The sequence below is a fragment of the Triturus cristatus genome, chromosome 2_2 (genome assembly GCF_964204655.1).
Source record: "Triturus cristatus chromosome 2_2, aTriCri1.1, whole genome shotgun sequence".
NCBI lineage: Eukaryota > Metazoa > Chordata > Amphibia > Caudata > Salamandridae > Triturus > Triturus cristatus.
The window spans coordinates 429,572,330-429,596,556 of record NC_140582.1 but is presented as its reverse complement, the minus strand read 5'-3'; the positions used below and the strand labels follow the sequence as shown (position 1 = coordinate 429,596,556).

Here is a 24,227-nt window from a genome sequence, read left to right as displayed (position 1 = left end):
GGACATTGTGACCCCGCAGATATAGACTTTGAACGTCTCCCAGACGACTTGTTAGCTATCAACCGAGCCCACATTCGTTTCCAAAAACGTTTCAATTGCTTCAGCTAATTCTTCCTTAAATACCGCATCGAGTAAGGAGTATGGCGGGAACCTCCACGTGAAGGGAGGAATGGACCTGTGGGGTGTGTCAATCACCAATAGGATCGGGGAATGATCTGAAAATGTGCGGGGAAGTACGCTGCTAGAGCGAACCCTCTCATTGAGTGCCCTAGCTGCCAGCCAATAATCAATGCGGGTGTGTAGATTATGGCAAGCTGAGTAGTGTGTAAAGCCTCCTCTGTTTGGGTGTCTCTGGCGCCATACATCGTATAAATCAAACCTAACTATTGCGCTCTAGCAGCCGCCGTGATGTGTCTCTCTGGCCCTCCGATCTATCGAGTCTTGGGTCCCTGACAAGGTTAAGGTCACCCCCCAAAGCTGCAGTCCCCCACCTTCTCGGCCTAGTCTGTCCGCCAGTACTATAAAAAACTTCAGGTTGTGGAAGTTAGGGCCGTAGTTGTTAACTATGAGCAGGTCCATACCCTTCCCCCTGCACCATAAATTGTGTATCTACTGTCTCTGTCCGTGTCTACCGGTTCGAGGGTGAGGGCTGACTTAGGGTTGACCCAATTAGGTACCCCCCGCGCATGAGTAGTAAATCCTGCATCATGAATGTTGCCATGTAGACCTCTGCTACGCAGCATAGGGCAGTTGGGCAGGAGATGAGTTTCTTGGAGCAGGGCCACATCTATGTCCTGTTTCGTCAGATATGTAAGGACCTTGCGTAGCTTCCTGTATTCATTAAACCCTCTAACGTTCCAAGTGAGTGCTCAGAGAGTGTCTACTTTTGCGTCCCTATCGGACTCCATAGGATGCATCATGAGGTGAGTCTATGTTGCGTACCAGGTCTGTCTGTGGTGCAAGTATGAATTGCAATGTTTGTGTGTGGTCAAATGCGTAACACAGGATAGGTTAGGATAACTGAGTCTCATGCTCCCCTATCCCCCACCACGTCAGGACATCCCCAACTGCGACCCGACGAAATATACCCAAAAACCCACCCTGAGCTGAACGTATGAATTGCAGTTCTAAACGACATAAGTGTAGTTTGAAATCTCCCCCCAACCCCCAAAACAATCGCCCAAACAGTGCTAAACGCACGTGGGCGGACGTTGCTCGCCTAGTCGGGCAATACGCACCAACTAATCTCTATTTCGTTCTTTCCGCCAACTTTCCACTATGACGCTGCTGACCTATAGGACAGCTCTGTCAGTCCTGTCTTGTATCTTGTTCCAGGCAAGCTTGAATATATAGCCCCCCCCTGAACTGAGCGAGCCCATTGCCCTTATTTCAGATCAACCACATGAAAAATTGTAGAGGCCCCTCTATAGTACTATGAACGTAAACTTCCAGTCTCTTTGTGGGTTCCATGTAGGGAGCCATACCTCTGCCATCGGTTGTGAAGATTCAGGAGTGCCCTAGGCGGTTCACAACGAGGCAAGTTACTTTTAATGTGTTTTTACTAAGAACACGTCAGCTGCATCTCTGTCCCTAAATGAAGATTAGCTTATATTGAACCATTTTGGCTTTATACCTTATGTATGATATGTATTTTATGAATCTGTAGAAAGCCAACTATATACCTCAAAAGTAGATTTTTCGTGTTCAAACCATTCACAACATTTGCATGCACAGCTCATTTCCAATGAAGAAGAAAGTCTTTCTCATTCAGTGAAGTGGAGGGGAGCCAGTCTCTCCATAAGGATTTTGCAATTCATTACCTATAGGGGTGGAAGGTTGCAGAGTGGTAAATAGAGTTGATTATGCTGCACAAAGGGCTGAGGGGCGAATGGGCCAGACTATGACCTATTAATGGTGGGTCCGTAGGGTCCTGACTGGATTGAGTCCAAGGGATCTGATCCTTCAGGAGCAAGAGCCCTCACACACCCAGAGGGGTGTCTGCTTCATCATTGGGCAGCTCCTCGTTGGGCCGGCGCTGCAATGCCCAACGGGCCCCGAGAGGGGGCTCTTTGCCAGAGATCTTTTTAGCTGCCGTCTGTCAAGTGTAAGTGTGGTGGTGAGCGTATATCGTGCGTGCACATGTTTCTTGCGCATGGGACAGCAGGGCACTAAGTAAGACATGTGCACGCAACTGTCCCCTTAGGAGTAGTTTAACCCCTTCCATGCGTTCGTCGGCCAACGGCCGCTGCGAGCACTACCTCCGTAGTGCTGCGCACGTCCGTTGTCCGACACGGCCCCGCCCACTCCACTAAACAGCCGCACCCGTCGGAATTACCGCCGCGGTTAATGAGTTAAATAGTTCTCTCACGGTCCTGACAAATTACCTTGATCTTTCTAGACTTTACCGGCAAGAAACATGTTGACCATCATCTATACCTTGAGCTAACGTGGACCATTATTCCCACCCAAGCCCACATCTGTTTTTATTATAACCTGGTGTTCAACACATTAAATAAACCCTATCGACGAATCCCTAAGAGTTATTTTTAATATCTTCCAGCACTCTACTCACACATGATACCCTCACTACCATACTTACACTTCACAGACAGCAGCTAAAAAGAACTCCGGCAAAGAGCCCCCTCACAGGGCCCGTTGGGCATTGCAGTGGCGGCCCAACAAGGAGCTGCCCAATGATGAAGCATGACACCCCTCGAGGTGTGTGAGGGCTCTTGCTCCTGAAGGATCAGATCCCTTGGACTCGATCCATTCAGGACCCTACCGACCCACCATTAATAGGAACTGCACACTTTTCTGTTTTTCAGTCTTATCTTGGGGCGTGTGTGCCGGACCTCCAAGTAGCCTCCCCCCTTGTGTTTATGGCTTTGGGGGAAGCCACAAATCATTAAAATTGGCTCTTTTTTGTAGGATACTATGTGGAACAGCTTGGCCTTGTTCTTCCTATATGACAACTGTAGGGCTGTGCGTTGGATTCACTTTTGTGTGCCACGGAGTCCAGCAGGGTTTATTAATAAATGGTGATGAATTCTGCATGATTTTTTGTACCAGTTTTCTCCATGCTATGTTATTTGCAGCTAAATTGCTTGATATTTTTTTGGGTGCAAGACCTGGAAACTGTGTGTGAGGTAATTAGTATCGCAAAACTGACTCTTCTTACTCCATATAGATGCACTGAGTATGCACACATAAGTAGCTGTCTTGCAATGGCTATATTGTTTAAGCTCCATGCCCTCACTTATAACCAGGAGGGCCATGATCCCAGAAGATTTGTGTGAAAATGAAGCACTTTACGGAGGACCTGGCTTTCACGCCAACAGCTGGTTCTTACAATTGATGCTTGGGACAAAATCCCCCCCAATCAATAATTAGAACCAACAACCCAGCGAAAGACATCAGTCTAGAATGGTCCACTGCCCTAATGATAACTGGTCCTGGAGGTAGGAATGGAAGGAGAGGCTGATTATGTAATTTTTATTAATGAAGTGGAAGGTTGTATACCTGTCAATTTGAGGCGCAGAGTTAAACCAAGTTAATATAACTAGTGATAGAAAAGGATCCAACAAAAAGACTTTGCAATGTTTAGTGAGAATCAAGAAGGCAAACATTATTAGTACCGAGCCACCTGTATATCAACCCGGAAGCTTGTGTTTTAACATCAACATGTCTAAGATACATTTGCAGCCTTTAAGTATGTATGAAGTACACAGTTGATATGGTGCACAGTCTGAGCAACCTCACTTGTGATGAGTGCTGCATAGCAGGGGAGCATCACTCACAAACCTTGGCTAATGAGTGTTAAGACAAAAACAAGGTAACATAGCATAAGGTCCTTGACCAGTATTACAAGTAAACTGTTCTGTAGATAAATGATTAATCCAATGACCTTACTGGAAATTAATGAAACAGCATATTATTGTTCCAGAGTCCAGTTTCTTTTAGTCCTTGTATCAGAATGCACGTTAGTTACTCTCCAGATGCCTTGACGGTGAGCGTTGGTGACAAGTGAAACCCTGTGTCTGAGGAGATTTTTATTTACTATTAAGTTACTTTTTGGCACATTCGTCTATCACTTATTCACGTTTTTCCATTACAGTATACAGCTATTAAATGGTTCAAAGTGTACACAACCTTTAAAGACACATTCAGTGATTGGAATGTGACTGGACAAAAAAAGAGAGATTATGTATATACTAGGCAAATTCCCATTCCTGAATACAAAAGAGAAATATGTTTTAAAAAGAGAGACTATATAAGAAGTGTTTATAATATACGGCTCGATAGGGGGGGAGGGAAATAATCTGTAAAAAATGTTTTTGAAACAAATTTAAAAAAAGTAAATGCATAGAGAGCCCTGCAGATATAATAGAGAACACCTAATTTATTACTGGATTCAGAAAACCGGGCAGAGATTTAGAGCGGCAACTGTGTTGACGCAATGAGGCTTGTAGCATCTTCCCCAGCCCAGGAGCATGCAGACGAGTTGCGTCACACAGTAGCTGCTATCAACGCGCGCAGAGCTTGAAGTAATTGAGGAGCTGCCGCTAGCTGTGTTGAAACTGCTCATTTTTATCGCTTTTAGAAAAACTGCATTTTTAGAGTTGTTCCTAAATAATTTTTAAAGCCTCGTTTACTGTTGGTGCTACTTTTGTATTTGTATCTTATCTGCTTCGCATACTTGCACACTTACCTGCCTCTTCCGTGGAGTTCTCCTAAGCCCCGGTCCGACTCGGCTTGTGCCGTTGAGCGGAGGGCTGGTTGGAGGCATCTCCCTGGTGGGTCATTTCCGGGTTGAACACCCAGCCAATCAGCGCTCTCGCACTCGCACCGACTCCGCTCTTAACTAGATGCTCTCCCAGTCGCGCAGCGGACGCGCGCAGAGCTTGAAGTAATTGAGGAGCTGCCGCTAGCTGTGTTGAAACTGCTCATTTTTATCGCTTTTAGAAAAACTGCATTTTTAGAGTTGTTCCTAAATCATTTTTAAAGCCTCGTTTACTGTTGGTGCTACTTTTGTATTTGTATCTTATCTGCTTCGCATACTTGCACACTTACCTGCCTCTTCCGTGGAGTTCTCCTAAGCCCCGGTCCGACTCGGCTTGTGCCGTTGAGCGGAGGGCTGGTTGGAGGCATCTCCCTGGTGGGTCATTTCTGGGTTGAACACCCAGCCAATCAGCGCTCTCGCACTCGCACCGACTCCGCTCTTAACTAGATGCTCTCCCAGTCGCGCAGCGGACGCGCGCAGAGCTTGAAGTAATTGAGGAGCTGCCGCTAGCTGTGTTGAAACTGCTCATTTTTATCGCTTTTAGAAAAACTGCATTTTTAGAGTTGTTCCTAAATCATTTTTAAAGCCTCGTTTACTGTTGGTGCTACTTTTGTATTTGTATCTTATCTGCTTCGCATACTTGCACACTTACCTGCCTCTTCCGTGGAGTTCTCCTAAGCCCCGGTCCGACTCGGCTTGTGCCGTTGAGCGGAGGGCTGGTTGGAGGCATCTCCCTGGTGGGTCATTTCCGGGTTGAACACCCAGCCAATCCGCGCTCTCGCACTCGCACCGACTCCGCTCTTAACTAGATGCTCTCCCAGTCGCGCAGCGGACGCGCGCAGAGCTTGAAGTAATTGAGGAGCTGCCGCTAGCTGTGTTGAAACTGCTCATTTTTATCGCTTTTAGAAAAACTGCATTTTTAGAGTTGTTCCTAAATCATTTTTAAAGCCTCGTTTACTGTTGGTGCTACTTTTGTATTTGTATCTTATCTGCTTCGCATACTTGCACACTTACCTGCCTCTTCCGTGGAGTTCTCCTAAGCCCCGGTCCGACTCGGCTTGTGCCGTTGAGCGGAGGGCTGGTTGGAGGCATCTCCCTGGTGGGTCATTTCCGGGTTGAACACCCAGCCAATCAGCGCTCTCGCACTCGCACCGACTCTGCTCTTAACTAGATGCTCTCCCAGTCGCGCAGCGGACGCGTGCAGCGGACGCGCGCAGCGGGCGCGCCGGCGGCGCGCCAAAGGCAAGCCCGTCTGCGCCCGTCCGCGACCGACAGGGACCAGGGGCCAGAACCCCTGATGGTTCTGTCACCACCATCTGTTACAGCAGCCACGTTCTTAAAACTTTAAGGGGTTCAATCCCCGCCAAGTGCGCTCATTCAATTAACCCCGCCAATGAATACTTCTGCCATTCCTGCCAGTTTTCAATACTTTCTAACGTTATGGAACCCCATATTTCCATAACACCTTTAACGCTGTTCCTGTTAAACTGTCGCTCTCTGTCCAGGCACTCCACTGAAATCCATCTTCTATTAGAAGACCATCAACCCGACGTTTTATTCTTAACGGAAACGTGGCTACACAATAACTCTGCACCAGATATTGTTCAGGCTCTTCCCCCTGACTATCGTATATGCAGAACTGATCGGAAAATTACCAGAGGTGGAGGATTAGCCATAATCTACAAAATGCATATAAGCTGCCGTGTTACTTCCTCAGACGGCCCCGCTGATTGCGAAAGTATGCAGTTCGCCCTGGAATTCTCCCCCACCTGTACCCTTTCTGGCCTCTTGATCTACCGTCCTCCCGGCCCTATCGGCCAATTCCTCACGTCCCTCCCATCTTTTGTAGCGGAACGAGCGGTCATGCTTTCCAATTTTACTGTGCTCGGTGACCTAAATATCCATTTAGATGACTCCTCTAACCCCGCTGCAACTGAACTATCTACCAGTCTCTCTGCCTTACAAATTATTCTAAAGAGCCTCTGTCCTACTCATGACAAAGGCCACCTTCTTGACCCTGTTTTTAGCAACGCACACAATATTTCTGTAGCCACTTCTATCCCACTCCCTTGGACCGACCACTTTCTAATTCCCATGACATGGGAGACTACGACCCTCACTCCCGTCCAGCAACCTACAATTATGTTGGAACGAAAATGGGCGAAGCTATCGGCCACCACCTGGTCCACAAAGCTGGCCATGAGTAAACCCATCCTCGACCCTAATCCAGAGTTGGCGAACAACAACTTCAACTCATGGATCTGTAACTCGCTCGACTCGCTCTTGCCTAAAGTACCCACACACAAAAAGTCCAGGGAGAAATCGGCACCTTGGTACACTCCTAGCCTTAGGAAGATCAAACAAACCTGCAGACGCCTAGAGAGAAGGTGGAGACAAAACTACGAAGAGGACAGGAAACACGAATACAAAGAAGCATTAAAGTCCTACAAAGCTGAGATTAAATCCACTCAATTACACTATTATGAGGATAAGATTAATGCCTCCGCTTCCGCCCCTAAAGAAATTTTCAGAATTGCTAAATCCCTTTCGGCCCTTCCCACAGAACCCCCAAAACTCGAGGACCCCTCCCACCACTGTAACAAGCTTGCTGAATTTTTTCATCAAAAAATTCAATTAATTTGCCAGTCGTTCTCTCCCTATGTGCCGGATCCGTCAGACTCCAGTTCTAACACTAATACAACGACATCTTTAGAGAACTTCCCTCTGCTTGATTTAACAACTCTGGACACTCTTTGTACCAGGATTACCTCCGGCTCTCCCACCGACCCTGCTCCCCCCCAACAACTTTCCCTGGTTCAGCACATAATAGGTCCAGTAATCCTGGACATACTTAACTCTTCCATCACATCAGCTAGAGTCCCCCGAGTTTGGAAATGCGCCCAGGTCAGAGCACTCATAAAAAAAACGAATCTAGATCGCTCTGTCCTTGCCAATTACCGGCCCATCTCCCTCCTTCCCTGGCTGAGCAAATTGCTTGAACGACATGTTAATTCTACCCTAGTCAATTATCTTGAATCCAACCACTTACTACATGTCTCCCAAACAGGCTTCCGTCCCCAGCTAGGCACTGAGACTGCGCTGCTGGTGGTTACGGAAGAAGCCAGGCGACTACTGGATCAGGGAGGCTCAGCAGCCATCATTTTGCTTGACCTCAGTGCCGCCTTCGACACTGTCAACCATAACATCCTTCTCGATCGGCTGGCCAACCTGGGGATTGGAAAATCAGCACTGTCCTGGTTCCAGTCCTTTTTAGAGGACCGTTTTTATCAGGTCTTTGAGGGGTCAGCCTTATCCAAGCAATGGCATCTCAACTGTGGGGTCCCTCAGGGATCCTCACTAAGTCCCACTCTTTTTAATGCCTACATGGCCCCGCTAGCCAAGATAGTGCTTCCTTTTGGCATAAAAATAATTACATACGCTGACGACACCCAACTAGTGGTGGCACTCAACCACCCTGAGGGTTCATCTAACACCTTGGGCCTCTGTTTAGAGGCTGTCGCCCACTGGATGCACCACTCGCATCTCAAACTGAATGGGGAAAAATCTGAGCTAATGTTCCTGGGAAAGTCCCCCTCACCTTCCACTCCCCTCATTTGGCCACCTTGTATGGGACCCATGCCAGCCCCAAAGCATCAAATTAAAAGTCTTGGTATCTGGCTCGACAACACCCTCTCCTTCACCACCAGGCAACGAAGCTCGCGGCCGTATGCTTTGGCCATCTACGTTTGATCAGGAAAATTCTTCCTCTTCTCCCATTTCAAGCTAGGAGAATTATTGTTCAGGCCCTGATTTTGTCCCGTTTAGATTATGGGAACGCACTCTATCTAGGTGCCCCTCAATCTACTTTAAACAGACTTCAGGTGATACAAAACTGTGCTGCGCGCCACCTGACACAGATCCCTCGTAGACATTCAGCCAGGCCTGCGTTGATGTCCTTGCACTGGCTGCCCATCCGCGCCAGGATTCAGTTCAAAGCTATGTGCCTTTTACATAAAGCCTTCTGGAAACAGGGCCCCCAAATCTTGCATTCTTTGGATGATCCTTATCAACCTACCAGGACTCTCCGGTCTAGTGACACATTTCGTATCGCGCCACCTAAAATTCGGAGAGCGAGATGGGGTGGCCGGTCCTTTACCCTAAACGCCTCCAACTTCTGGAATACTCTCCCACTCACGCTCCGTGGTGAACCCAACATTCTACTCTTCCGCAAACACCTTAAGACTCACCTCTTTCTCTCAGCTTTCAAGTAACCCCTTTTTCTTCTACTCTCCGTTGTCCATAAGCGCTGGGAGGCCTCCGGGTAGCTATGCGCTATATAAATGTAATTTCATTCATTCATTCATTCATCAAGCATTACTTTATTCTTCAGAATACACTCAAACACTGCGCATTACATCATATTTCACATTAATCACACCCCAACACCTCCTGCATATTACGTGTTTCCTCTTCAGAGCCCGCCCAGAACCATGAGGGTCCTAGTGTGCATGACATCCATATGCTACATCTCCCCCTTTGTTAAATAAAAAGTGTCAGACATCACTAAAAATTACATTTCCTTGATTAGTCGGTGAGGCACTCTCATTTGTCTGCTGGCTCAGGTGATCTGACATAGGGTCAGGCACTTGAGTAGGACCTGCTGGCAGGGTCGCTTCATGTATGGTTTAGGGACTCGACAAGTGTTGCATTAGGTGTTTGAAAATATAATGTGTCCAGAGTAATGAATTGTCCAGGATGATGTGCTGTCACCATATGTCCCTTGCCGGCCACAACCTGTAAAGGATCAGTGGCAAAAGGAGTTTCAGTGTTCCATCTTTGTCTCTGCTTAACCAGTACCCAGTCCCCTTTGACAAAGACTTTCTCCTGGGCATCGCAACGCTGATCTGCATGTTTTCCTTTTCCGAGTCGCGTTGGCGCCCCGAACCTTGTCAGTGTTCCCTGATCAATCCGGGGTCCACTGAGGTAGTTTTGTTCTGATGGCTGTCCCAATAGCAAGGTGGCTGGACTCCCATCAGTTGTGGAGTAAGCAGTTGATTAATAGGCCCAGAGGGCCTGGTACAGAGCTTGGTTCAGATTAATTCTCTCCATTGACGCTCGTTGAATGACACTCTTGAGGGTGCCCATGAATCGTTCAACTATACCATTGGCTTGAGGTGAGAGGGAGCCAGAGGGGTGTACTCTTTTAATGTTTGACGCTGAATCAGACAAGGAATTCTTTGAGTTCTTTGCTGTTAAAGGGTGGGCCATTATCAGATCTGAGGATTTCGGGGATACCCCACGTTATCATCAAGCCGTTCTATGACTTTGTCACGGGTTGTTGAAGATAGATCTTCCACCAAAGGAAAATGTGAAGATTTGTCTATGACTACCATAAGATGATGTCCATTACCTAAAGGCCCAAGAAAGTCAGCTGCAACCCTCTCCCATGCATGGTCAGGAAGGTCAGACATTGTCACTGGGTGCTGCGTCCCCTTGGGGGACAAGCAGTTGCTAATGTGGCAAGCCTTCAGCCCCTTCACAACTTGCTCATCTAGCCGAGAAAACAACACTTGATCTCTTAAGGCTCTTTTGGTGGCTACGATACCATGGTTTCCTTCATGGGCTAGCTCGATTACTCACTTTATTAGGCTTCCAGGTATGACGATTGTCGAGAATCGCAATATTATGCCTTCTTGGGTGACTGCATACTCATCCTGTACAGTTCTTTGTTTATGGTCATGTCTTTATTTGCATAGGTGGCAGCAAAGATTTGTTTAACAGTTAGAGCTGCTGGTGTGGTGGATCCCACAATAAAGTTAAGGTATGCTTTAGCTTCTCTTTGAAGTCGAACTGTGACAAGATTGTAGCACTCATGAAAAGTAATTATCCGGATTTTGATCCTTCCCCAGTTTGTGCACGATCTCATAGTCATACTCTTGATGCGAGCGGCCATCTTAGCCGTCAGGTTTTCAAAAATTGTAATCAACGCCTGGTGATCTGTGATGAACGTGAATCATTTTCTGTAGAGGCATACTTGAAAATGTTTGCATGCCCCCACCACAGCCAGACTCTCCTTCTCCGGCTGAGAGTAGGCATGTTCTGTTTCGGACAAGTTTCGACTTGCATAAGCCACAATGTGCCTCTGAGCATTCGGATGGCTACTGTGTTGGGCAAGGATTGACCCTAGTCCTACCAGGCTTGCATCAACCGTTATTTTGGTATGTAACTTGGGATCAAATGAGGCCATTTCAGTTTCATTCTCAATCGCATGCTCAATGTCTTTAAAACTCTGGTTGCATTCCGTAAGCTACTGATACGGTACATTTTGCTTTGTCAAGGCTCTCAATGGGGCACTCACTGTAGCAAAGTTGCAAATGTATCTCGAGCAATACCTGGGCGTGCCTAGAAAGGAACGCAGCATGGTAACATCTTGGGGAATGGGGAGGCAAGTGGATGACAGTGCTTGCACCTTGTCCTGGGTCTGGAGTCATTCCCCCATTAGAGAATATGTGCCCAAAAAACTTGAGTTTTGTTTTGTGAAACTCATACTTTGCTGCGTTCAGAGTGAGACCTGCATCAGCTAGTAACTGTCACACTTGTGGTAGGGCTCTGTTGTGCTCTTCTTGTGTTCTCCCAAAAACCATTATGTTATCACTGTAATTGAAAGCATGCGTAGCAGGTTGGATTACTCAGTGAATAACATCCGGAAAAATCTCAGCAGCTGAAGATACCGCAAAAGACAGTCTCTTATATTTGAACAAACCAACATGAGTCGAACAGGTAGTAATGTACCTGCAGTTCTCCTCAAACTCGAGTTGATGGCATCCTTTATTCAGGTCAAGACGGGAGAACACTTTGGCTCCATTCAATTGCAAGATCATGTCCACTATTTGTTGACCAGGGTGTCTCTCCTTGACAATGGCTTTGTTTGCCTGGCGCATAGCAACGCAAATGCGCATTGCTCCGCTACTGTCCTTTTTTCTGTAGTACTATGGGTGAAACCTATGGCATGGGGCCTATGGAGCATTCGTTGATGTCATGTTTTAAGAGTGCTTCCAACTCTTTCTGTACATCTTCTTGTAGATGAAAAGCAGTTCTACGTGTCGCTGAGCAACAGGGAAAATATCTTCATTGATATGAAGCTTTACTTTCATTTTCTTCAGTTTTCCCATGCCAAGGAACAACAACGGGAATCGGCTTATGATCCCAGACTGAGTACAGAGGTTGGAGTTAAGGGATATCAACCTCATGTGAGCAGCTGTGGCAAAACCGAGCGAGCAGGCATTCAACTAAGTCCCCTGTAGAACATGAATGGGGGCTCGCTCCAATGTCTTTTTGTGTTGCATTGTCGCTGTGAATGACCCTTGGCTTTGCAATGTCTTATAAGTGATTCAGGTATACACCTTTCTGCCTGACGGACTGTGTGGACTATGCAGGGCACAGGGGATAAGCTGTTGAACTTTTTCAATGGCATGATATTAATTAACACACCACTGTCTATGATGTAAGTGACTGGTTGATCGTTCACTTTCAATGTTATTTTGTTATTCCGAATGAAGCCTTTGTACAATGAGCTTTATGATGATTTATTTTGCCTAATCTCTGCTTGTCGGAGCTGATGTTGCTTTTCGGTTGTAGTGGCGTGGTGAGATTGCTTCTGGAACATTCTTGCATTCATATTTCCTTACTGTTATGACACCCTTGATTTTTCTTTAGCACACAGTTATAAAATGCTTCTCTTTCCAACAATCTTTGCAGACTTGTCCTATGGCTGGGCCTTTACCTTCATGGGGAAACGAAAATCCACATCGGAAGAATAGCTTTGTTTTCCTTAAAGATGTGACTTGAGTGTGTCTTATTGATTTTTGTGCTTGCTTTTCACTCCATCCCCTGCAAGGTTTTTCAAATATTTGATGATCTTCTTGTCCTCTTCCTCCTCTAGTGCATCTATGAAGTCATCAAAGGTTTCGATCCACATGGCCCACCTAGCCCCAATGCTCTGTTTCTTAGAAGTGTCAAAGGGCAATGGTGTCTTAAGGAACACAGCTACAGAGCATTTCATGCTTTCTTCTGCTGCCATTTGTTGGCATGGTCAGGCAATTGCGTTGCATGCTGTCTCTGACAACTCCTGCAAGCAGAGGTTGCCTTCAAAGCATGCGTCGCAATATGCTTCAATCGCCTGTGACAGTGAGCAAGTTCTCTGTTTCTCGCGTCTTGCTGACATGACCAATATCTCTGGTTTCGTCTGATTAGTTGCTCTGTATTTAGGGCGCGGCGCAGTGCATCTGTCGACCACCTCATTGGTGGGTTTGGCAGCTGTTTCGAATATGCTCCTCTGTAGGGCCTTCAATTTCTTCTGCGGCCGTGTATGGGCTGGAGCAGGGCTTTGACTCCACATTTGCCAGTTGCAGGCTGCTCTGCATCGATTCTTGGCACACGTAGCATGCATGAGCAGTTTATGGTATCGTTGCAAACTCTCAAGCAGAGCATTCTTATCCTCTTGGGTACGTATTTCCTACTCGTCGCCAGTTGTAGCTCCTACCCCAGCCCAGGAGCATGCAGATGAATTATGCCACATGGGAGCTGCTATCAAGCATTACTTTACTCTTCAGCATACACTCACATACTGCGTGTTACATCATAAATCACATTAACCACATCCTAATACCTCCCCGCATATTACATGTTTCCTCTTCAGAGTCCGCCCAGAACCACAAGGGTCTTAGGGCGCCTGACATCAGTATGCTACAAGCCTGACTGCACTTGGTTGTTTTCAAATTCTATGCTACCATGAGAAGTGGGTCTCGTTTATTGTTTACTCAGAACTTACTGAAGCCATTTAAAAAAACTCAAATTAAATTGACTGTTTTCCATTTCTTATCGAACTTTGAGATTCTACTTTCAGTTTTTTATTATGTGTTATGTTATCACCAATATAGGCCGATACTGTCTTTCTTTTTTTATAATATAAAATCAGAAAACTGTTTTAAAAAAATAGATTGGTTAAAATTTGTGAATGGCAGGTCGCACAAATAGTCTATGCATCTATAGATATATATCGCAATTTGGAGTGGGCTCTCTAAAATTCCTACAGGAAGCGACAAGCGAGCATGCTTTTGAAATAAATCCTCTGTAAAGCACTAATTCCGGCAATTGCATGTAATTAAACGCCACGTTGCTCTGTTGCCTTACACGTTTTCATTTTTTTCTTTTCAGATTCATCAGACATCAGGTGTTAAGCTGCTAAGGAGATTCTATGTGGAGGACGTGCAACTTTAGAACAAAAGACCAACTCTTCCCCTACATTTAAACAGCGTGCATTATGGGAAAAAGCATCTTCCGTGTTTACAACTCATTGTGAAAACCATTTAGTCAATGCTGTGAGCTTCTTTTATAAGCTAATATTCAAGAACATTTTTATGGCCTCAATTCATAAATTTAAATTCCACTTTACTTATGCCCTAAAGCTACGACCATGGAATGGTTGGAATAACTACAGTAAACATGCACAATACTGGTAGCAGGGGCACAGCACTTTTCCCAGTTAATGGCATACAGTGTGAGTGACGAACCACTAGCTACCTGAGCTTTTATATCAAGATTACGATCAATTCTTATCAAAAATCTAATCGTGTTTTACTACTTTAAATATTTCTATTTTTGAGGATGAAATGTTTACATTTTATTCCTCAACCAGTATTTTAATATATTTCCTGAAGTCATTCTTAAAGTGTTTATAATATTTGTAAATACATTTTAAGACTACTGTCATTCTAGCTTTCCTACATGTAGCAGCGCGGTTCCATTTTGTTAAAAGAGACCTTTAGTAGTAGGATGAGTTAAATTGGAGCAATTATTAAAACTTACATTCTTTGCTATGTAACTTGCTGATACAACTTGCGCCATATGGTGGTAGTACTACTACTTTACTTTATTTATGCACTTGAAGCACCACAAGCAACCAAAGAGTAGCAAACATAAAGTAAACCTAAAGTCTTATGCGTTGAACTGCGGCATGACAATCTATTTAGGTATGTTGAGAAAGAAGCCAATATCTGTTGTACTGTAAAGAAGATGTTAGACAATCCGGAAAAAGCAAGAACAAATGTTCTACTCTATATCTCAGCAAGGATAGAACCTAATATAACACTCAGATGCTAATTAATGGTTCGCTAAACCGTTTCTCTTGATCAACTCACCTTGCTTCTGAAGGTCATTATGGTGCAACCTGTCTCTTACTGCCATTAACAAAAGCTTAACTGCACATGGTCAAAAAGAGGTATTTCTCTTTCCAGTATTTCTGCCAGAAGGACTTCAATTTAATACCCACTCATTGTCTTTTTGTGTTCTAAAATGTTTACCAAAGACCAGCAAATCAATGCTCCAGCTATAGAAGGGCCGCCATGTTGGCTGTACAAGAGAAATTCTCTCTTCAGAACATGGCGCTAATACACTGTGTTCTCGTAACGGAAACACGACTATTCCCATAACAGCACCCCATCAAGATAACCATAGACAGGAAAAATCCTTGAAAACACTTCTGTTCAGTAAAGCATTCACAAACCTAGACTTTCTTACTCCCCTGTAATATTGTTTCTGTTACTTTCCTCAAACCCTATACCCAAAATAACACCTCAAAATATATATAGAACATGCTCTTCCTGTCTTGCAAGCCCACAATGCTGCAAGAAACCTTAACTGAACATGCATCTAGTTAATCAGGATAGAGGCTTTGTACCTTTGTGTCACATTGGTTTTGTATTTTTAAAATAATGGCGAGGTAGATTTGTACATTGACACTGAACTGTCATAAATATTTCCCATACAACTTTTAGGAAAGCAGCTACTATTCAAAGGATCAGATGTACAAAGGGTTTAAGCATTCACAAACTCGATGGTTCTGTAAATCAGAGGGTTTGCACACTCTAAAACCCTTTTTCAAAAGGTTTTCTGAATCGTTAAGTGGGTTTAGGAAACCATACGGAATCAGTATTTGGAAAGGGTTGTGTTTAGGCCGTCCCTTCCAAATAGTGATTCCTTATAATATGTGTTATTAAGTTAATAATACTAGGTCACAAATCATTAATATTTAACCGGCTACACAAAGGTAACGGTAACCCATTCGCAAATGGGAAGGGGTCACCAAGGGACCCTTTCCCCTTTGGGAAAGCTGCAAAAATCATTGCCACTGCCTAGTCTTGAAAAAATATTGGAAAACTTTTAACTTTTTTTTTTTTTAATGCACCCAGTTTTGAATTAAAAAAAATATTGCTTTATTTAAAAGCAATCACTGGCATATGGTGGTCTGCTGATTTCAGTAGGCCACCATCCCTGTGATGGCAGCGAGTTATAATGGGTAGCAATTTCCAACCTACCTCATTAATATTTTAGTTATTGCAACCCACTATTATTCGCCATTTTGTGAACCGACTTATTAGTAAATAGTTGGTTTGCAAAATACTAGTGCATTCCGTAAAAGTTGGCGTGCAAATTGCTACCACCTTTACAAAATGAATTCTTCATACATGAGGCCCCAATATCCTTGTGGGTGAATTGAAAGCATGCCCTTTGGTCATGAAAGAAGATGGTTGGGTGATGTTACTTGATTTGCTGAGAGCGCTTGTCTACCCAAAGATTCCTTGGCACTTTCTGAAGCAGGCTAGAAAGAAAGATTTGCTGTAGTAATAGAAGGACTCAACTTCGTAGAGTGAAGAGCTAAGTTTCTTTTTTTTTTTTAAACCATGTTTATTGATTATAACATTAAGTGAAAATAGAAACATTCTCAAATCTACGAGTTCATATTTATCTGTTCTTCTGTGGTGTTCCAGTCCTTGACCATAACATGTATAAAGTGATAGAATAAAATAAGGTGAAATCAGGTTGGGAAGCCAGTCCATGACAGTAAACATTAACTAGATGTCATAGTCAAAGCAATAAGACCTATGGAAACTCGTGACCTAGGTGCACAATTTACAATATTGGCCTGTAATCCATGGTAATCATTCTGGCAATTCTGTAATTAGACAGAAGATGTTTTTCATATAGAGTTTTAAATACATAATTATAGAGTGTTGAGGCAGAACTGGGAATGCCCAACCTCCAGTTTTCGGGTAGCAAACTTCACATACTTTCAGGCAGAGATCCTGGGGAGAGTGGGCATAACATTTAAAACAGCCATTAGGAAAGAGAGCCCAGTCTTTTCTTTGTGGGGAACTGTCGCCTCATTGATGCATCTATGAGCAAATGCTGCATCATTCTGAAAGCTCTCAAGGAGTTTGATTAAATCATAGCAGGCTTGAGTAGAAGCTGTAAGTAAACTAGCCAGGTTGAAATAAGTGCAGAATCATCCCTGATTAGATGAGATAATGCCAACGTGAACAGTACTCACCCAAGGATTTTAAGCTGAAAAAAGCAGGAATTTGAGAGTGATTCATCTTGACCAAAAAAAGACACTTTTTCATCAAACTGAACGTGCATGAGCCAGGGTTTTGAAACATCTGATGGGCAAAGACCCAGATGGCGTGATCAGAAGTGAGTAGTCCAGACTTGTTTGTTTCTACCAAAGGCTACTACTTGGGTTGTTTATTGCTGTTCTGATTGAGAGCAGTTTTCTGCATTTAGGTTTCTGAGTGTCAAAGAGGTAGGAAAAGATCATTGTGACATGGTATTTATGTACTTGAAATAACAGCATATCATTTATGTTGTAGAAAAAGTTGCAGAGGAAAAGATTAAATAACCTCTCCAGTGGGATTTACATAAGTATTAAAAAGAGACCTGGTCTATGAAGAGTGCTGAGGAGTTCCTCAGGATAGCAGCGGAGAAAGATAATGAAGGATAATGGCCTACTAAAAACAATGTGAGATAAGTGAACCACCAAAGGGGATAGAATGTGATCTGTGTCTGTGCTAGTGTAGTTGTCCGTCTCTGGCGTAGCAGGTCAATAATGACTGAAGTTGATATGCAACCACTATTTCCAGGATATTTGCCATTTGAATCTCAGTCTAACTATGGTGGTGTAAACCTGCTATGTACAAGACACATGGAGAAGTGTAGTCGTGCCTGCCCAACCATCATAGCCAATACAAAAGCAGATACAAAAGAGGCATTTTATTAAATTCCTGATTTACTTACCCTGATTAACCCTTCTAATACATTGTTCCGTTGAGAAAACGGCAACATTTGTGTTATGTGCAATTCACTGGAAATTGTGTTTTTCAGAGACTATAAAGGTACCTGGGCACTAGTCACTTATTGTCCCGCTGTAGGGTTATTACGTTTCCTCTTGAACCCGTATAAATCTTTCATATCCATATTCAGGAAAGCTGAATTCCTAAGCACATTTATGGTCTTGCACTGCCATTGGGTGTCTAAGAATGTAAAAAATAGGCTTACCGCACAGCTGCAGAAATGTCAAGGTGAAGGCTGCGCTTTTCTTGAGGATTTCCACCAAAATATTATTGTGCAATTTTCTTGCGTGCATCTCAGAAAAAAAGGGAGATTGGGATTCATTTTTAAGTGGGTTAAAATATCAATAGGGTTTGTTCAGAAATGGAAAGTACAAAGCCAAGTTTGCTGGGAGTTTACATCACAATTTAGCAATACTTCAGAAAGTAATATATAAATGCATAACACATGAAAGCAGATAGATTTACAAGGCTGCAAACCATGCAAGGTTTGCCTGTTGAAATCCTTGTTTCATCTTTAAACTGCGTAAAAACTACAAGGGAATTTGACCCGACATATAAAAAAAAAATTGTTTTCCTTACGATGGCCCCAGAAAAACATGCCATCCAATGCATAAATACAGAACCATAAGTCATAATAATAATATTAATAATAATCTTTATTCTGCATATAAAAATATGACCATAAAAGAAACATCTTAAAAAATACCAACATCAGGCAAAGGAAGTCTTAGAGACTGCTACATACATGAGGAAGACCAGGTATATATACTGTCATTATCCATAAGTCTTCTTCCCACTCCCCACCCAAATTTATTTTTCGATGATAGCGCAGTTCTGGTCGGCTCGCGATGTCTGGTGACCTGGGAGGGACTGTTGAGCTGGGTCTCCTGGGAAGGTTAGGTCCAAATGCACAGCAAGGACTGCAGGGGTCTGTGTTACAGCCTTGGGTGATATTATCTGTGTAATAAAAGATTGTTGTATAGTACTTAATATTGCCCTTCTACACACATTCAAATAACTGTTCATATAATCCATAATACCTACTATTGGAAGGGCTGAATCGGCCTTGGAAAGATTAGAACTCATGACCAGCAGATCATAAGGGGTGTCAGTAGTGATCATTTAACTTTGGGAGCCATCTCACGATCATGTGTCAAGAAACAACCGAACACTAAGATGCAAGTCACTGTGGGATCTGTGTCTGGAGAAGTTTAACAGGTTGAGTGGAACCTGATTTAACCAGTAAGATTTGTTATAATGGGGAGTGGTCAGATATGTGTCTGCCTGGCTTGGCAGTTCGGTCTGGACTGTTCCCATGAGGCACAGGGTCAAGACTGATTTGCATATGGCTGGTCTAAACTGGGATGGCATAGTGGGCAAAAGAACAATGGATTTAACCCAGATCTCTTGACTGGGGGAGAATGTTTGATTTGTTCTGTATTTCGCCCATCATCTGTGTGTATTTTGCTTTACTGTTACAGCATAAACATCTATTCAAATCACATTTCATGTCTGTTTCAACTGTGAATTTTTAATTCACTTTTTTGTATGCTTAGTTTTAACGTTTTACTTTATTCAGAAACACTGCTGCTCATTGTACAATGCATGGATTCTGAAGATCTGTGTTCTGCGTTTTTCATGATACACTTCTTTCGTTCGCGTTTGAAACATACCTCAGTCTTTTATTTCCCACATCACATGTTGGGCATCAATTCTATAAACTGTAGTTTGTGATTATGATGTACTATGTATTGATGCACAGTGCCTCACAGGGAAGGCAGTATCCACTAAGATATATTAAAAAACGAAAAGTATAATTATATTGCAAGTCACTGAGGAGTTTTTTGACCAAATAGAGTATTACTCTCCTTTAAAAGACCCTGATCAACAATGAGACCCCGATTACGATCAGGCGGAGTGGAATTACCACAATTGGTCTGTACCTAGAGAAACACCAGCCAATAATTCTAGCACTCAAAATCATTTGAGTCTGTGACTCCAACAGCAGCCCAACCTCATTCCCTACTCCTCCTTATCCTTTTTCTCTGCCGAGGGTGGAGGTTATGCAATGTTCTCCCTGTTAAAAATACCTTTTCCTCCCGTATCCTTCCTACACACATTTACCACCTGCTTGGAGCAGGTGGCAAATGTGTGTGTTAAACCCTGGGGAATAGGGAATACCATGCAGAAGTCGACACATTAATTTTGTGTCTACACAATTATTTCCCATTCCAAGGGTTTACCTCACAATAGGCGGAATTCCATGTGGACATACCAGCGGATAACAGTAATTCTGGCCGCTGGGAATCTCAACATAAAATTCTGCCTTACACATAGCCAGAGCCTCAGACGCTTGCTCCTTACGATGAAGATATTCCAGCTGCAGATATATACAATAAATGTGGAACAAGTGCTGTAAACATAAACACACCCATATTTAGCTTGTAATTTGTCACAACAAATTTGACTTTTGGTGTTTAAAATGCAGAGAGATCCTGTTCTCTGTGAACTCAAGTAGTACAATAAGAAAAACACATCCATAAATGTCTCATTCTCTGGCAATGTTTGAATTTTTAGGAAATAAAAAGAGATAAAGCTGAAGAACACCCTTCCTCTAATTGTTTGAGTTGCAATTGATATACTGCAAAGGAGCTAGGTTTCCCGGGGTTTGCTGGTTCTGTCAGCAGCCATGTAAAGTCACAACTCAGTTGTAATAAATTATTACAGTAGCATAGAGATGCATTTGTCTTATTTCACAGTGCATGTAGAGGATATAAAACATGCATACAGGCTCTTTAATTCCATGGAAGAGTTCTGGGCCTATAATGAAGCATTAGTAAGGGTAAAATGACATTAAAGACCTAGGGCACATGCAAAGCTCTACTTGTCATTATACTACACATATATTTATTTAGGCTTTCCATTAGCTGGGCCTCACAGTTAATTGGGCGGACGTCCGCTCTGAATTATGGATTTTTAAAACAAACTGCTCGTTGTGAAATAACTGTCAGCCGTGTAATATAGTGCTTTAAGGAAATGCCTTTCTATCATTTATTATAATTTCAATCCCTAAATGAGAAGAGCAAATTACATTTTCCTCGTCTTGTTCTCGTTGAGAGTTGATTTTATGATTTGAATATGTTCTTGTCTTGACCTACCTCTCTTCTGTCTTATAATGTGTTGTGATGTTGGTCTATTTAAGAGGCAGTGATGACTTGCAGTGAAAAGAAAGCAATGATAAACATATAGACCCAAGTCATATTTTTTTCCCGTTAGTAGTTGTGTCCTACTGATGATTTAAGTGTAAATTACCCCCAAACATCCATGCCTGATTAAAATGTTATTCTGTTAAAAAGGCTCTTATTCATAGAATGTTACGAATAAGTAACGCCTATGTTTGGAGTAAAACTCAAGCTTTGTGAATGTGACACTATACTTTGGAAAGTATGGAAAAGTATTTGAAAGGGTAATATTTCTGTTGAGTCAACAAGGCATTAACATACAGAATTACTGAAATGGTGCCTTTTTTTATTTTATTGGGAAGCAAAACCTTCCAACATTTCTTGGCCCTTGACTATTTATCCCAAGCAGCATCTTTTTCCCAGCCCTGCTCCTTTCAAAATAATCTAGAAGGTGTCTTAAAACCGTATGCCGTAATGGAAATGTTACAGCTTCTTAAATGGTCATTTTTCTACACTATTCTTGATTGTTGAAATATCTATTATTCAGCGCCTTGATACCCTTGGGTGATACGTGCGCTTTACAAATACACATGTTATGTTATGCTATTGTGACCATGTACACTAGGGCAACCTTGTTGACTTAAATCCTATTGGTCTCTTAAATCCAATGTAAATTGTGTTGTATGTAAATGTATCAACAGCAATATGGAGCATTCTTTAAGGGAGAAGGTGTGAGATACACTGACTACCTCCGGCAGTGAGTTTCATAGTATATGTAAGAGCGAGGGTGCTGGGCAAGACTAACATTGCTACAGTAGTCGACAGGGAAATGACCACTCCCATTGGGCCCAATGGCACTTTGTCTTTGTTTTTTAGGTATTTATGTACAGAGGAAAATCAAACACTGCAAGTTGTATAACACAGCGGGAAACTGTCAATCGTTTGGTGTCTGTTTTGCATTTGTTTTCCTAACTGCTACTTTGCATTCCACTGCGGAAAAAAGCTACCTGAGCAGCATTACATTTGCATAATTTTCAATAAAAAGGCAACTTGACATTCAGACTTTTGTTGTGCTTTATTTATAAAAATCTCATTAGTTCTCTTTCACTGTCTTCCGAAAACAATCACTTAAACAAAGTACAAATTGGCCAAAGCTTTTTAAAAGCCATTTTCTACAGCCATTAGTCTTCTATTTCTCAATTATTTCCTAATAGTTTCCAAAAAATTATGAGCTGACAAAGGGAATGTATTTAATCACCTAAACAGGATTACATCAAAATCGGTTCTTGCATATAGTGTCTTCTATTAACCAACAGCAAGCCTCCATGGTCTAACAACTTATAAAATAGCACAAAGAAGTCTAACACGTTTAATGCAAACATAGCCAGCAAGCATCGATGTAAGCAAATTGCATATTGAATGGAGTTGGAGCATGCAATGCTAAAACACATACATTTTGGTGCTAAGTTTATACACTTTTCTCAACGTGAGGAACCCTGTCACAGACAGAAACCCACTATGAGCAGTTGCTGGCCTCGTCTCGTGGGAAGAATGCAAGATTCATTAACCAGGGAGACAAGGCGGAAACAATAAGAACAAGGTCCTACATGGGCTTGATTACGCTCACAGAAGTCATACACAGGCAATCATCCTATCCATTGATTTAGAAAAAGCGTATGATCAAGTTGGGATTTTTTATGGGAAACACCTGGGACCTAAATAGATAGGATCTGTCTTAGAGGGTTATCAACAGCCGTAAGTGCAGGTAAGGATGAAAATGGATCTTGCTCTACCATTTCAATTTTCAGTGACGCAATGCATGGCTGCCCACACTCGACTCTTTAAATTACCCTTGTAATGGCCCCCTTTGTGGAACGAGTCTGTAGAAACACTAAAATAAAACGGCTACTTTTAGTCAGGGAGAGTCTTAAACTGACCCAGTGAATGATGTCCTTCTTGCCCTGATCAACCCACAACATTCCATCTCAACACTCTTGGAGAGATAGGGAGATATGGGGAGGAGCCCAGAATCAAAGTAAATCTAGGTAAGTCACAGGTCTCACATATCTCAGTGCTTCTGGATCAACCTACTGCACGGTGGACTCCCTGCTTTCAAATGGGCTTCACATTTAGCTATACACTTGGGAGTGCGTGCCACCACTAGGCAGGGTAGAGCAGATAATTGGAGCTAACTATTACCCTTTACTTAGAGAGATCCAAAAAGAACTCTACGCATGGCATATTAAAGTTCTCTCCTGAGTGGGTCACACTTAAAATGTCTCTACTGCCCAAGCTCTTGTTTCTGTTTCAAACCCTACTGCTTCCAGTGCCAACAGCTCTGCTGAAGCATTTTCAGAGGGCCCTTGATTTCTTATGGGCGGGGAAATGGCAACCCATTTATAGGAAGTTGTCCTGGGTACTGGGGCTAGGGAGGAAGGTCTGGGCTCCACATGAGTAATTCAGTATTTCCAGTGCAACTATGTTATGTGGTGGAAGGAATGAGGGAAGAGTCTGAAAAACAATGGTGCTTTGTCTGGAAAAATAATTTAGAAAGCTCTGTGGTTAGACAAAAGCCTTAGCCAAGAGGTCTTATCAATAGCTCCTATCACCAGAGCTATTATTGCAGTTTTCGACAGTGTCAATTAAACTGGGCAACATCAATTTACGTTATGCCATTGAGTGAAAGCACCGTATGGCCTTCCCAAGACCAATGTAAGGGTTTTACCATTACCTTCAACGCACTGTGTGCTAGTGCGAATCAGGCTGGACCTGATGCTGCTTCTCCTTGCCACTAAATCCCAAATCTCCGCATCACCGTCTTATCCTTGGAAATGATGCCGTCCCAGGTACATCATCTTGCGTTTCCATGAAGCGCACTAGCACGTGCAGAGATTGACGGGGCAATCTCTCTGCATAACAGTACACCACATGCAGGAGAAAAATAATTACACAATTGGCCTCAGTTTAACTGTGCATATTCAGGCAAACATATTCCCAGGTGATGATGCTTTCTGACACTGAAAACAAGATATTTCTCAGCTATGCATCCTTGTTTGTAAAGCATTATTTAATTTTATT

General features: G+C 43.1%; 1 protein-coding gene across 1 annotated transcript in view; it reads left to right on the top strand.

Moving 5' to 3' along the window:
• The window catches only part of MGARP (mitochondria localized glutamic acid rich protein), a 543,910-nt gene extending 521,701 nt beyond the window's left edge, over positions 1-22,209 (top strand). Inside the window, exons 7-8 of the mRNA XM_085641521.1 lie at positions 13,997-21,449; positions 21,601-22,209. The gene's annotated coding sequence lies outside the window, so the exon portion shown is untranslated. The remainder of the gene's footprint in view (positions 1-13,996; positions 21,450-21,600) is intronic.
• Positions 22,210-24,227: the final 2,018 nt, after the last annotated feature.